Here is a 15531-nt window from a genome sequence, read left to right as displayed (position 1 = left end):
TAGTGAATCACTGACCTGCCTGCACAGTAGTTTTATATAATTTGATCTGTTTCTTATTAGTTGTGTTTTCCCCATTGCAATGCTGCATGCGTTATTACATTCTGTGAGATCTTGGTAAGTCAGGATAACTCAGTTCTGTATCCTGTTGGTACACTTCAGATACTAAAGGATTCAGGATTACTATGCCCTTTTCATAATCATGAATGACTTTGGTCATTACAATCTATTTCTGTGCTCATCTGTATTTCTTTTATGTAATTGTCAAGAGTCCATGAGCTAGTGATGTATGGGATATACAATCCTACCAGGAGGGGCAAAGTTTGCCAAACCACAAAATGCCTATAAATACACCCCTCACCACACCCACAATTCAGTTTTACAAACTTTGCCTCCTATGAAGGTGGTGAAGTAAGTTTGTGCTAAGATTTCTACGTTGATATGCGCTTCTCAGCATTTTGAAGCCCGATTCCTCTCAGAGTACAGTGAATGTCAGAGGGATGTGAAGGGAGTATCACCTATTGAATGCAATGATTTTCCTCACGGGAGATCTATTTCTTAGGTTCTCTGTTATCTGTCATAGAGATTCATCTCCTACCTCCCTTTTCAGTTCGACGATATACTCTCATATTCCATTACCTCTACTGATAACCGTTTCAGTACTTGTTTGGCTATCTGCTATATGTGGATGGATGTCTTTTGGTAAGTATGTTTCTCCAACATTGGTGTGTCCGGTCCACGGTTTCATCCTTACTTGTGGGATATTCTCCTCCCCTACAGGAAATGGCAAGGAGAGCACACAGCAAGAGCTGTCCATATAGCCCCCCCCTCTGGCTCCGCCCCCCAGTCATTTTCCTTGCCGCTCTGAACAAGTAGCATCTCCACGGGTATGGTGAGGAGTTTGTGGTGTTAGTTGTAGTTTTTTATTTCTTCTATCAAGAGTTTGTTATTTTAAAATAGTGCCGGTTTGTACTATTTACTCTACAACAGAAAATGAAGAAGATTTCTGTCAAAAGAGGAGTAGGATTTTAGCAGCAGTAACTAAAATCAATTGCTGTTCCCACGCAGGACTGTTGAGCCCAGAGAACTTCAGTTGGGGGGAACAGTTTGCAGACTTATCTGCTTCAGGTACGATTAGTCATATTTCTAACAAGACATGTTAATGCTAGAAGACTGTCAGTTTTTCCCTTAGGGGATCGGTAAGCCATTTTCTTAGATTCATAACAGATTAAGGCTTATAAATGGGCTCTATACTGGTTGACACTATTGTGGGCTAAATCGATTGGTTTATATCAGATTTATTGGACATTTAGAGTGTTTTTTTGTGTTATAAAAGCACTTTTGGGAACGTTTTTTTCGCCTGGCATCTAGTTAGACTACTACTTTAGTCAGAAAGGCCCCTTCACTCTGGTAATACAGATGGAGGAGGCCCCGTTTTCGCGCCTCAATTGCGCAGTTTATTTCCTTGGCAGTGCATGCAGCTTCATTTGAGGGTCCTGTGGGTAAAGAAAACGGACTCAGGAAGGTTTATTTCAGTGCTGTATCACTTTAAGGGAAGGTAAAAAGCCGCAGCAAGGCTGTGGCAGTGATTGTTGTGTGATAAAATTGTTTATTTGAACAAATAGCTCAGTTTTGCTCATTTTAAGGGATAAAGTCTTGAAACTTGGTGTGCAATACTTTCAAGGCACTAGGACTCTGGGGTGCAAATTTTGTAAAAATCGGACATTGCCTTCATAGTTTTTCAAACTTTCAGAAATAAAGTGTGCTTGTTTATTATTTAAAGAGACAGTAACACTTTTCTTTAAAAACGTTTTTATTGCATTATTAGCCTGCCATATTCTGTCTAACATGTCTGTACCTTCAGATAGCTTATGCTCTGTATGTATGAAAGCCAAGGTGGTTCCCCCTATTAATGTTTTGTGCAAATTGTGTCATAGCGTCCAAACAAAGTAAGGACAGTACTGTCACATTTAATAAGATTGCCCAGGATGATTCTTCATGTGAAGGTAGTGGGGATAGTTTATCATCCTCTCCTTCTGTGTCAACACCAGTTTTGCCCGTGCAGGCGATACCTAGTACATCTAGCGCGCCAATGCTGGTTACTATGCAGCAATTAACTGCAGTGATGGATAATTCTATAGCAAATCTATTATCCAAACTGCCATCCTATTCTAGAAAGCGTGATTGCTCAGTTTTTAAATACAGAAGATGAGCAGGTTAGCGCTGAGGACAATTTATCAGTTGTTCCCTCACATCAATCTGAGTATAGCAGTGAGGGAGGGCTTGTCTGAAGGGGAAGTTTCTGATTCAGGAAAAGTTTCTCAGCAGGCAGACACTGATATAGTGATTTTTAAATTTAAGTTAGAACACCTCCGCGCCCTGCTTAAGGAGGTCCTAACTACTCTAGATTATTGTGATTCTCTGGTAATTCCAGAGAAATTGTGCAAGATGGACAAATTCTTAGAGGTTCCAGTGCACGCTGATGCCTTTCCGATACCCAAGCGGGTGGCGGACATAGTGACTAAGGAGTGGGAAAAGCCAGGTATACCTTTTGTTCCACCTCCTATATTCAAGAAAATGTTCCCCATTGTCGACCCTAGAAAGGACACATGGCAGACGGTTCCTAAGGTTGAGGGGGCGATTTCAGTGTTGGCTAAGCGCACAACTATTCCTATTGAGGACAGTTGCGTTTTCGAAGATCCTATGGATAAAAGATTAGAAGGACTGTTAAAAAAGAATTTATTCAGCAGGGCTTCCTTCTTCAACCAATCTGGTGCATTATTCCTGTCACTACCGCAGCGTATTTTGGTTCGAGGAACTGGAAAATTCGCTTCAAAGGGAGACTCCATATGATGAAGTCATGGACAGAATTCACTCACTTAAGTTGGTTAATTCATTTCTTTTGGATGCCGCTTTTCAATTAGCTAAGTTAGCGGCGAAAAATTCAGGGTTTGCTATAGTGGCGCGCAGAGCGCTTTGGCTAAAATCCTGGTCGGCGAATGTGTCGTCCAAGAACAAATTGCTTAATATTCCTTTCAAGGGTAAGACCCTATTCGGGCCGGAATTGAAAGGGATTATTTCAGACATTACTGGTGGAAAGGGACATGCCCTCCCACAAGATAGGCCTTTTAAGGCTAAGAACAAATCTAATTTTCGTTCCTTTCGCAATTTCAGGAACGGACCAATTCCTAACTTTGCGGCCTCCAGACAAGAAGGCAACACTTCCCAACCTTAACCAGCATGGAAACCATTGCAAGGTTGGAACTAGGGTAAACAGGCCAAAAAGCCTGCTGCTGCTACCAAGACAGCATGAAGGGGTAGCCCCGATCCGGGACCGGATCTAGTAGGGGGCAGACTCTCTCTCTTTGCTCAGGCTTGGGCAAGAGATGTTCCGGATCCCTGGACACTAGAATAGTCTCTCAGGGATATCTTCTAGAATTCTAGGAACTTCCTCCAAAGGGAAGGTTCCACATATCTCGCTTATCTTCAGACCAGATGAAGAGACAGGCATTCTTACACTGCGTAGGAGACATAGTAAAGATGGGAGTGATACACCCAGTTCCAATAACGGAACAAGGAAGATTTTTCCAACAATCCAGGAGGGTCAATACATGACTACCGTGGATTTAAAGGATGCGTACCTGCTTATTCCATTCCACAAAGATCTCTATTAGTTCCTGAGGTTCGCCTTCCTGGAAAGACAGTTCATGGCTCTTCCATTCGGTTTAGCCACTGCTCCCAGCATTTTCACAAAGGTGCTATGGTCCCTTCTAGCGGTATTAAGACCGAGGGACATTGCTATAGCACCTTATCTAGACGACATTCTAACCCAAGCGTAGTCTCTTTCCAAAGCAAAGGCCCATATAAGACATTGTTCTAGCCTTTCTCAGATCTCACGGGTGGAAGGTGAACGTAGAAAAGAGTTCCCTGTTCCCGTCAACTAGAGTTCCCTTCTGGGAACAATAATAGATTCTATGGAAATGAGGATCTTCCTGACAGAGGTCAGAAAATCAAAACTTCTGAGCGCCTGTCAAGTTCTTCACTCTATTCTGCAGCCTTCCATAGCTCAGTGCATGGAAGTAATAGGATTAATGGTCGCAACGATGGACATAGTTCCTTTTGCTCGAATTGAACTAAGACCATTACAACTGTGCATGCTCAAACAGTGGAATGGGGATTATGCAGACTTGTCTCCCCAGATTCAAGTAGACCAGGTAATCAGGGATTCTCTCCACTGGTGGTTGTCTCAGGATCACCTGTTTCAGGGAATGAGTTTCTGCAGACCAGAGTGGGTCATCGTCACGACCGACGCCAGTCTCTTAGGCTGGGGCGCGGTCTGGGACTCTCTGAAAGCTCAAGGTCTATGGTCTCGAGAAGAGTCTTTTCTTCCGATAAACATTTTAGAACTGAGAGCGATATTCAATGCGCTCCTGGTTTGGCCTCACCTGACAAAGGTCAAATTCATATGGTTCCAGTCGGACAACATGACGACTGTAGCGTACATCAATCATCAGGGGGGAACAAAGAGTTCCTTGGCGATGAGAGAGGTATCCAAGATCATCAAATGGGCGGAGGATCACTCCTGCCATCTATCTGCAATTCACATCCCAGGAGTAGACAACTGGGAGGCGGATTATTTGAGTCGTCAGACTTTCCATCCGGGGGAGTGGGCACTCCACCCGGAGGTCTTTGCCCAGTTAACTCAACTATGGGGCATTCCAGATATGGATCTGATGGCGTCTCATCAGAACTCCAAGGTTCCTCGATATGGGTCCAGATCCAGGGATCCCAAGGCGACACTAGTGGATGCATTGGTGGCGCCTTGGTCGTTCAATCTAGCTTATGTGTTTCCACCGTTCCCTCTCCTTCCCAGGTTTGTAGCCAGGATCAAACAGGAGAAGGCCTCGGTGATTCTGATAGCTCCTGCGTTGCCACGCAGGACTTGGTATGCAGACCTGGTGAATATGTCATCGGCTCCACCATGGAAGCTACCTTTGAGACAGGATCTTCTAGTACAAGGTCCATTCGAACATCCAAATCTAGTCTCTCTGCAACTGACTGCTTGGAAATTGAACGCTTGATTTTCAGATTCGGTTATAGATACTCTGATTCAGGCCAGGAAGCCTGTGACTAGGAAAATTTACCATAAGATATGGAAAAAATATATCTGTTGGTGCGACTCCAAGGGATACTCTTGGAGTAAAATTAAAATTCCGAGGATACTTTCCTTTCTCCAAGAGGGTTTGGATAAAGGTTTGTCAGCTAGTTCTCTAAAAGGACAGATATCTGCTCTGTCTGTTTTTTTGCACAAACGTCTGGCAGCCGTGCCAGATGTACAGGTGTTTGTACAGGCTTTACTCAGAATTCAATTCAAGGGGTTCCGTTTGAACCCTTACATTCCATAGATATTAAGTTACTATCTTGGAAAGTTCTGTTTTTGGTTGTTTTTTCTTCTGCTAGAAGAGTTTCTGAATTGTCTGCTTTGCAGTGTGTTCACCTTATCTGGTATTCCATACAGATAAGGTAGTTTTACGTACAAAGCCTGGTTTTCTTCCAAAAGTGGTTTCCAACAGGAATATTAACCAGGAGATAGTGGTTCCTTCTCTGTGTCCGAATCCAGTTTCGAAGAAGGAACGTTTGTTACATAATTTAGATGTAGTTCGTGCTTTGAAATTCTATTTAGAAGCAACGAAGGATTTCAGACAGACATCTTCTTTGTTTGTCGTCTATTCTGGTAAGAGGAGAGGACAGAAAGCTACTGTTACCTCTCTTTACTTTTGGCTGAAAAGCATCATCCGATTGGCTTATGAGACTGCTGGACAGCAGCCTCCTGAACAATTTACAGCTCATTCTACTAGAGCTGTGGCTTCCACATGGGCCTTCAAGAACGAGGCTTCTGTTGATCAGATCTGTAGGGCAGCGACTTGGTCTTCCCTGCATACTTTGCCAAATTTTACAAATTCGATACTTATGCTTCTTCGGAGGCTATTTTTGGGAGAAAGGTTTTGCAAGCCGTGGTGCCTTCCGTTTAGGTAACCTGATTTGCTCCCTCCCTTCATCCGTGTCCTAAAGCTTTGGTATTGGTTCCCACAAGTAAGGATGAAACCGTGGACCGGACACACCAATGTTGGAGAAAACAGAATTTATGTTTACCTGATAAATTTCTTTCTCCAACGGTGTGTCCAGTCCACGGCCCGCCCTGGTTTTTTAGTCAGGTTGAAAAATTTCTTTCTTTCTTTATACACTACAGTCACCACGGCACCCTATAGTTTCTCCTTTTTCTCCTAACCGTCGGTCGAATGACTGGGGGGCGGAGCCAGAGGGGGGCTATATGGACAGCTCTTGCTGTGTGCTCTCCTTGCCATTTCCTGTAGGGGAGGAGAATATCCCTCAAGTAAGGATGAAACCGTGGACCGGACACACCGTTGGAGAAAGAAATTTATCAGGTAAACATAAATTCTGTTTTTCATTACTTAAGACACTCTCAGCTATGGTTTGGCACTTTATGTATTTTTATGAAATTCTAAATATATGTATTGTACTTATATTTGCCATGATTCAGCTTTTCAGTATTTTTCCTTTTGCAGGCTGTCAGTTTCATATCTGGGAAATGCATTTTTTCGGAAAAATTTATTTTCTTACCTGGGGTATAGTCTCTTAAATTTGCGGGCAGAATCAGGCTCGCGAGGGCGCAAAATGCCAAAGTATATTGCATCATTCTTGGCGCAAGATTTTTTTGGCGAGAAGTTACGTTTGTTGATGCAAATTTGTCATTTCCGATGTCTTAGTCGACGCCGAGTACTTCACAAGGTTGCGTCTTCTGTGACGCGAGTGTGTCATTTCCGGACGTTTTTGGCGCAAAAAAAATATTTTTCTGTTTGTGTGCGTCATACTTGGCGCCAAATATTTTCATTATTTAAGACCCCCTTTTCTATATGCCTCTTGCCTTTTTTCTCTTTCAGAGGGCTATGCTGTTTGCATTTTTTCCCATTCCTGAAACTGCCATATAAGGAAATTGATAATTTTGCTTTATATGTTGTTTTTTCTCTTACATTTGCAAGGTGTTTCAATCTGATCCTGTCTCAGAAATCATTGTTGGAACCCTGCTGCCCGATAACAGTTCTACCAAAGCTAAGTGCATTTGTTGTAAACTTGTGGAGGTTATATCTCCAGCTGTGGTTTGTAATAGTTGTCATGATAAACTTTTACATGCAGAGAATGTATCCATCAGTAGTAGTTCATTACCTGTTGCTGTTCCCTCAGCATCTAATGCACAAGATATACCTGTAAATTTAAAAGAATTTATTTCTGATTCTATACAGAAGGCTTTGCCTGCCATTCCGCCTTCTAATAAACATAAAAGGTCTTTTAAAACTTCTCATAAAGTTGATGAATTATCCTGCTCTGATGAGGATCTATCGGGTTCAGAAGATCCTACCTCAGATATTGACACTGAAAAATCTACTTATTTATTTAAAATGGAGTATATTCGTTCTTTGTTAAAAGAAGTGTTGACTACATTGGATATGGAGGAAACTAGTCCTCTTGATATTAAAACTAGTAAACGTTTAAATTCTGTTTATAAACCTCCTGTGGTTATTCCAGAGGTTTTTCCAATTCCTGATGCTATGCTATTTCTGATACGATTTCTAAGGAATGGAATAGGCCTGGTACTTCTTTTATTCCTTCTTCAAGGTTGTATCCTTTGCCAGCAGTTAGAGTGTTGGGAAAAGATCCCCAAAGTTGGGGCGATCTCTACTCTTCCTAAACGTACTACTATTCCTACGGAAGATAGTACTTCTTTTAACCCCTTAACGACCAACGACGTATGGGGTACGTCCTGCAAAAAAATGCAGTTAATGACCAAGGACGTACCCCGTACGTCGTTGGTCTTTGAAAGCAGTGGAAGCGATCCTGATCACTTCCAACTGCTTTCATGTTATAGCAGTGATGCCTCGATATTGAGGCATCCTGCTATAACATTTTTTAGCCGTCCGATGAAGAGAGAGCCACCCTGTGGCCCTCTCTGCATCGGCCAACAATGGCCATGTTCGTTGGTGGGTGGGAGCTGATCCAGGGAGGCGGGTGGGCGGCCATCGGTGGGGAAGGGGGGCGGGATCGAGTGCGCGCGGGTGTGGGTGCGTGCGCAGGCGGGTGGGAATCCTACACTATGGAACAAATGTTAAGTGGTACACGGTGGGAGAGAGGGTGGGAAAATTACAAATTTTAACGATCTGGGAGGGTGGGAGGTTGGGGGTTGAGGGGGGGCAGCTACACTACAGAAAATAGAATTTTTAAAATAATAAAATGTAAAAAAAAACTATTTGATTTCAAACTGGGTACTGGCAGACAGCTGCCAGTACCCAATATGGCGCATAATAAGGCCGAGAGGGGGGTTAGAGAGCTGTTTGGGGGGGATCAGGGAGGTTGGGGGCTAAGGGGGGATCCTACAGAGCAGAATTATCTTTTTTTTTTTTTAATCCCCAAAAAACTCTTATTTTAGTACTGGCAGACTTACTGCCAGTACTTAAGATGGCGGGGACAATTGTGGGGTGGGGGAGGGAAGAGAGCTGTTTGGGAGGGATCAGGGGGTGTGATGTGTCATGTGGGAGGTTGATACCTACACTACAGCTAAAATTAACCCTGCACGCTCCCTAATTAACCCCTTCAATGCTGGGCATTATACACGTGTGGTGCGCAACGGCATTTAGCTGCCTTCTAATTACCAAAAAGCAAAGCCAAAGCCATATATGTCTGCTATTTCTGAACAAAGGGGATCCCAGAGAAGCTTTTACAACCATTTATGCCATAATTGCACAAGCTGTTTGTAAATAATTTCAGTGAGAAACCTAAAATTGTGAAAAATTTTACGCTTTATTTTTATTTGTTAGCATTTGGCGGTGAAATGGTGGCATGAAATATACCAAAATGGGCCTAGATCAATACTTTGGGTTGTCTACTACATTATACTAAAGCTAAAATTAACCCTAAAAGCTCCCTACAAGCTTCCTAATTAACCCCTTCAATGCTGGGCATAATACATGTGTGGTGCACAGTGGCATTTTGCGGCCTTCTAAATACCAAAAAGCAATGCCAAAGCCATATATGTCTGCAATTTCTGAACAAAGGGGATCCCAGAGAAGCATTTACAACCATGTATGCCATAATTGCACAAGTTGTTTGTAAATAATTTCAGTGAGAAACCTAAAGTTTGTGAAACAATTTGTGAAAAAGTGAACAATTTTTTTTATTTGATCGCATTTGGTAGTGAAATGGTGGCATGAAATATACCAAAATGGGCCTAGATCAATACTTTGGGATGTCTTCTAAAAAAAAATATATGCATGTCAAGGGATATTCAGGGATTCCTGAAAGATATCAGTGTCCCAATGTAACTAGCGCTAATTTTGAAAAAAAGTGGTTTGGAAATAGCAAAGTGCTACTTGTATTTATGGCCCTATAACTTGCAAAAAAAGCAAAGCACATGTAAACATTGGGTATTTCTAAACTCAGGACAAAATTTAGAAACTATTTAGCATGGGTGTTTTTTGGTGGTTGTAGATGTGTAACAGATTTTGGGGGTCAAAGTTAGAAAAAGTGTGTTTTTTTCCATTTTTTCCTCATATTATATAAAAATGTTTATAGTAAATTATAAGATATGATGAAAATAATGGTATCTTTAGAAAGTCCATTTAATGGCGAGAAAAACGGTATATAATATGTGTGGGTACAGTAAATGAGTAAGAGGAAAATTACAACTAAACACAAACGCTGCAGAAATGTAAAAATAGCCTTGGTCCCAAACGGACAGAAAATGGAAAAGTGCTGTGGTCCTTAAGGGGTTAAAGATCCTTTAGATAGGAAACTTGAATCTTATCTAAGGAAAGCCTATTTATATTCAGGTCATCTTCTCAGGCCTGCAATTTCTTTGGCTGATGTTGCAGCTGCTTCAACTTTTTGGTTGGAAACTTAAGCGCAACAAGTATTGTATCCTGATTTGTCTAGCATTGTTGACTTGATTCAACATGCTAATAATTTTATTTGTGATGCCATTTTTGATTATATCAAAATTGATGTTAAATCTATGTCTTTAGCTATTTTAGCTAGAAGAGCTTTGTGGCTTAAATCTTGGAATGCTAACATGACTTCTAAGTCCAGATTGCTATCTCTTTCTTTCCAATGTAATAAATGATTTGGCTCTCAGTTGGATTCAATAATTTCAACTGTCATTGGGGGGAAGGGAGTTTTTTTGCCTCAGGATAAAAGACCTAAGGGTAAATCTAAAGCTTCTAACCGTTTTCGTTCCTTTCAACAAAATAAGGAACAGAAACCTAATCCTTCCTCCACGGAATCCGTTTCCAATTGGAAGCCTTACTCAAATTGGAATAAATCCAAGCCATTTAAGAGATCAAAGCCAGCCCCCAAGTCCGTATGGAGGTGTGGCCCTCATTCCAGCTCAGCTGGTGGGGGGGCAGATTAAGATTTTTCAAAGATGTTTGGACCAATTCGGTTCAAAATCAATGGATTCAGAGTATTGTCTCTCAGGGGTACAGAATAGGATTCAGAGTAAGACCGCCTGTGAGAAGATTTTTTTCTTTCACGAATCCCAGCAAACCCAGTAAAGGCTCAGGCTTTCCCGAAGTGTATTTCAGACCTGGAGTTATCAGGGGGTAATCATGCCAGTTCCGTTTCAGGAACAGGGTCTGGGGTTTTATTCAAATCTATTCATTGTCCCAAAGAAAGAAAATTAATTCAGACCAGTTTTGGATCTAAAAGTTTTGTATCGATATGTAAGAGTACCAACTTTCAAAATGGTGACTATAAGGACTTTTCTGCCTTTTGTTCAGCAAGGGCATTATATGTCCACAATAGACTTACAGGATGCATATCTTCTTATTCGATTCATCCAGATCACTATCAGTTCCTGAGATTCTCTTTTCTAGACAAGCATTACCAATTTGTTGTTCTTCCTTTTGGCTTAGCGACAGCTCCAAGAATCTTTTCAAAGGTTTTCGGTGCCCTACTCTCTGTAATCATAATATTGCAGCGTTTCCTTATTTGGGCGATATCTTGGTACTTGCTCAGTCTTTACATTCTGCAGAATCTCACACGAATCAACTAGTGTTTTTTCTTCAAAGACATGGTTGGAGGATCACTTTACCAAAAAGTGCTTTGATTCCTCAGACAAGGGTAATCTTTTTAGGTTTCCAGATAGATTCAGTGTCCATGACTTTGTCTGTCTCTAACAGACAAGAGATGTTTGAAATTGGTTGCAGCCTGTCGGAACCTTCAGTCTCAGTCATTCCCTTCAGTAGCTATGTGCATGGAAGTTTTAGGTCTCATGACTGCAGCATTGGACGCGATCCCCTTTGCTCGTTTTCATATGAGACCTCTACAGCTTTGTATGCTGAACCAATGGTGCAGGGATTATTCAAGGATATCACAATTAATATCCTTAAATCTCAATTTAAGACTATTTCTGCCTTGGTGGTTAGATTACCATCGTATTGTTCTAGGGACCTCTTTCGTTCGCCCAACCTAGACTCTGCTCACAACAGATGCGAGTCTCTCAGGTTGGGGAGCTGTTTGGGGATCTCTGACAGCACAAGGGGTTTGGAAATCACAAGAGGCGAGATTACCAATAAATATTTTGGAGCTCCATGCGATTCACAGGGCTCTTTAGTTTTGGCCTCTGTTGAAGAGAGAACAGTTCATTTGTTTTCAAACAGACAATATCACAACTGTGGCATATGTCAATCATCAGGGTGGAACTTGCAGTCCTCAAGCTATGAAAGAAGTATCTCGGATACTTGTTTGGTCAGAATCCAGCTCCTGTCTAATTTCTGCGGTTCATATCCCAGGTATAGACAATTGGGAAGCAGATTATCTCAGTCATCAGACTTTACATCCGGGAGAATGGTCTCTCCACCCAGATGTGTTTTCTCAACTTGTTCAGATTTGGGGCCTTCCAGAAATAGATCTGATGGCATCTCATCTAAACAAGAAACTTCCCAGGTACCTGTTCAGGTCCAGGGATCCTCAGGCGGAAGCAGTGGATGCATTGACACTTCCTTGGTGTTATCAACCTGCTTATATTTTCCCGCCTCTAGTTCTTCCAAGAGTGATCTCCAAAATCATCATGGAGCAATCGTTTGTGCTGCTGGTGGCTCCAGCATGGCCTCACAGGTTTTGGTATGAGGATCTTGTTCGGATGTCCAGTTGCCAACCTTGGCCACTTCCATTAAGGCCAGACCTTCTATCTCAAGGTCCGTTTTTCCATCAGGATCTCAAATCATTAAATTTGAAGGTATGGAAATTGAACGCTTAGTGCTTACTCATAGAGGTTTTTCTGGCTTAGTGATTAATACTTTGTTGCAGGCTCGTAAATCTGTTTTTAGAAAGATTAATTATCGAGTTTGGAAGACTTACATTTCATGATGTTACTCTCAAATTCTCTTGGCATTCTTTTAGAATTCCTAGAATTTTACCGTTTCTTCAGGATGGTTTGGATAAAGGTTTGTCTGCAAGTTCCTTGACAGGACAAATCTCTGCTCTGTCTGTCTTATTTCACAGAAATATTGCTAAACTTCCTGATATTCATTGTTTTGTGCAAGCTTTGGTTCGTATCAAGCCTGTCATTAAATCAATCTCTCCTCCTTGGAGTCTTAATTTGGTTTTGAAGGCTTTACAGGCTCCTCCATTTGAGCCTATGCATTCTTTGGACATCTTTTGGCCATCTCTTCTGCTAGAAGAGTTTCTGAATTAACTGCTCTCTTGTGAATCTCCTTTTCTGATTTTTCATCAGGATAAGGTAGTTTTGCAGACTTCATTTAAATTCTTACCTAAGGTTGTGAATTCTAACAACATTAATAAAGAAATTGTTGTCCTATCCTTGTGTCCTAATCCTAAGAATTCTTTGGAGAGATCTTTACATTCTTTGGATGTGGTGTGAGCTCTGAAATATGTTGAAGCTACTATAGATTTCAGGAAGACTGCTAGTCTATTTGTTATCTTTTCTGATTCCCGGAAAGGTCAGAAGGCTTCTGCCGTTTCCTTGGCTTCGTGATTAAAGCTTTTGATTCATCAAGATTATTTGGAATCCGGTCAAGCCCCACCTCAGAGACAGCTCATTCTACTAGATCAGTCTCCACTTCCTGGACTTTTAAGAATGAAGTTTCAGTTGATCAGATTTGCAAAGCTGCAACTTGGTCTTCTTTGCATACATTTACTAAATTCTACCATTTTGATGTATTTGCTTCTTCGGAAGCAGTTTTTGGTAGAAACGTTCTTCAGGCAGCTGTTTCAGTTTGATTCTTCTGCTTCAAGTTTTTTCCTTTCATTTATGAGAATAAATATTAAAAAAGAGAAGAGAAATAAAGATATCTCACACCAGCACTCTTGGTCCAATATGTTTTACTTAGTAAAAGATAGTTCACATATGCTTAAAACTATCTACTGTGCACAGTTAACACAACTAATACTAAGGCAGGACTTTTGTAACAGGTATATACACCCTATTACCATTCAAAATAAATATTGAAACAAAAAAAGGAAATGATAAAAATAACATTAAATTCTGAGGAAAACACTCGCAATTAAAGTAACAAACGTGGATAAATAATAAAGTTCATGAGATGCAAAACAGCAAAGATATACTTATCGTTGGCCAACGTTAGTGCTGTATAGTTGCTGTCCTTAAAGTAACAAAGTATCCCATGAACCGGTCATCAAAGATTTATCCGCGTGATTTGTAATCCGTCTGTGACTGTTCCTTAGGTGAAAAACAGCATATTCTCTGTAACAGAGTGATCCTGGAGGGAGCTGCGCTTCACAGCCGAAGGCCGGTTGATCCCAGCACACACAAGCCGTGGCGTGTAGTATAAACGTAGCGGTAATTCCTCCCTCTACACTTTGTTACTTGCTTACTTGCTGCTTGACAGGAAATCCTCCCAACGGAAATGTACACTTCTTTGTAACTTGACAGTTGCACAGGCTACTCTGGGCGTTCTCCTCACTGTCGCTCAGATCAGACTGAGCCGTTATAGCCGATGTACGTTTCACCAATTCTTTGGCTTCATCCGGGCAATTGTATGTTTGTATTTGGTGCCGTCCTCATTTAAAGGGATATTGAGTGCCATTACCTCCGGAAACATAGCTGGTGAATATTGGTTCCTATTCACTGGATTTCATTAATAAATATATCTTTATAATGAAAACTCTTCTGTTTCAATATAATATTTGTAACCATTTACAAAAAGCAACATAATAATTGCTGAGTGTCAACCATATTGGTGTGTATTAACATACTACTATTCACTTTATAGTTGACTACTTTGTGCAGAGGCAAATTCACTCACAGTAACAGCGACTTTTAATCAGATGCCACCTCAATTTCTAAATTTAACCTTAAGGCTACATCTTATACTTAAGACCTTTTCAATTCAACTCAAAATAATATACAGTCACAGACATTATTTATATACAATCATAGAAAATGACCTAAATTATTTTCTTCATTCAGACCTTGGGGCGTGAGGGTTCCCAGGTTGAAAATCCACTTACTTTCTCGCTGTAGCAATATTTTGTCTACATCCCCACCGCGAATACCTAAGTGGACCTTATCAATACCTATAAGCCTAAAGCAGTTAGGAGAATTATGATATTCTGTAAAATGTCTCGCCACACTTGAAGTTATGACATCTTGTTCGATGTCTCTTACATGTTCAAGTGTGCGATCTCGTAGAGCCCTTGTGGTTTTCCCCACATAATATTGGGGACAGTTGCATTTTGCTAGGTATACTAGGCCCTCCGTTCTACACGTTATCTTAGAGCAAATCCTATAAATTTTACCTTTCCTATCAGAGAAAAAACGTATTTTTTCTATGTAGTTGCAAGCTTTGCATTTTTTACATGGATAACACCCTGGCTCCATACTCTTCCTGTCCAGCCAATTTCCATCCAATTGTGGCCGAACATAATGACTATGGACCAGGCTGTCACGTAAATTAGGAGCCCTACGTGTAGTCATTAGGGGTTCTGGAGTCAAAATTTCACATAGTTTAGTGTCCGTCAGAAGAATATGCCAATATCTTCGCATTATTTTCCTCAAATCCTCCCAACTTTCATTATATCTTGATATAAATCTTATTGGTCCACTCTGTCTTTTATTAGGTTTTTTAGCTGTAGCATTAAAGATACTCTCTTCCTGTGTTCGCTTATATTGACGTTGATATGCTGTACTTATCATTTTTTTAGGGTACCCCCCGTCTCTAAAACGTTTTGTCAGCTCCTGTGATTCTTTAATAAACTCCTCATCTGTTGTACAATTCCTTCGTGCCCTAAAAAACTGTGATACTGGAATGCCTTTTATTTGATGTTTAGGGTGAAAGCTGTCAGCCCTTAACAGGCTATTGGTGGAAGTTATTTTACGATAGACTTTTGTAGTCAAAATACCTTGATAGGCCATTACTGTCACATCCAAGAAATTGATAGAGTTAAAGTCACAAGTAGGTGTAAATTTCAAATTGAATGTCT

The sequence above is a fragment of the Bombina bombina genome, chromosome 2 (assembly GCF_027579735.1).
Source record: "Bombina bombina isolate aBomBom1 chromosome 2, aBomBom1.pri, whole genome shotgun sequence".
In the NCBI taxonomy this organism is placed as follows: domain Eukaryota; kingdom Metazoa; phylum Chordata; class Amphibia; order Anura; family Bombinatoridae; genus Bombina; species Bombina bombina.
Note: the sequence above shows the minus strand (reverse complement) of the source record.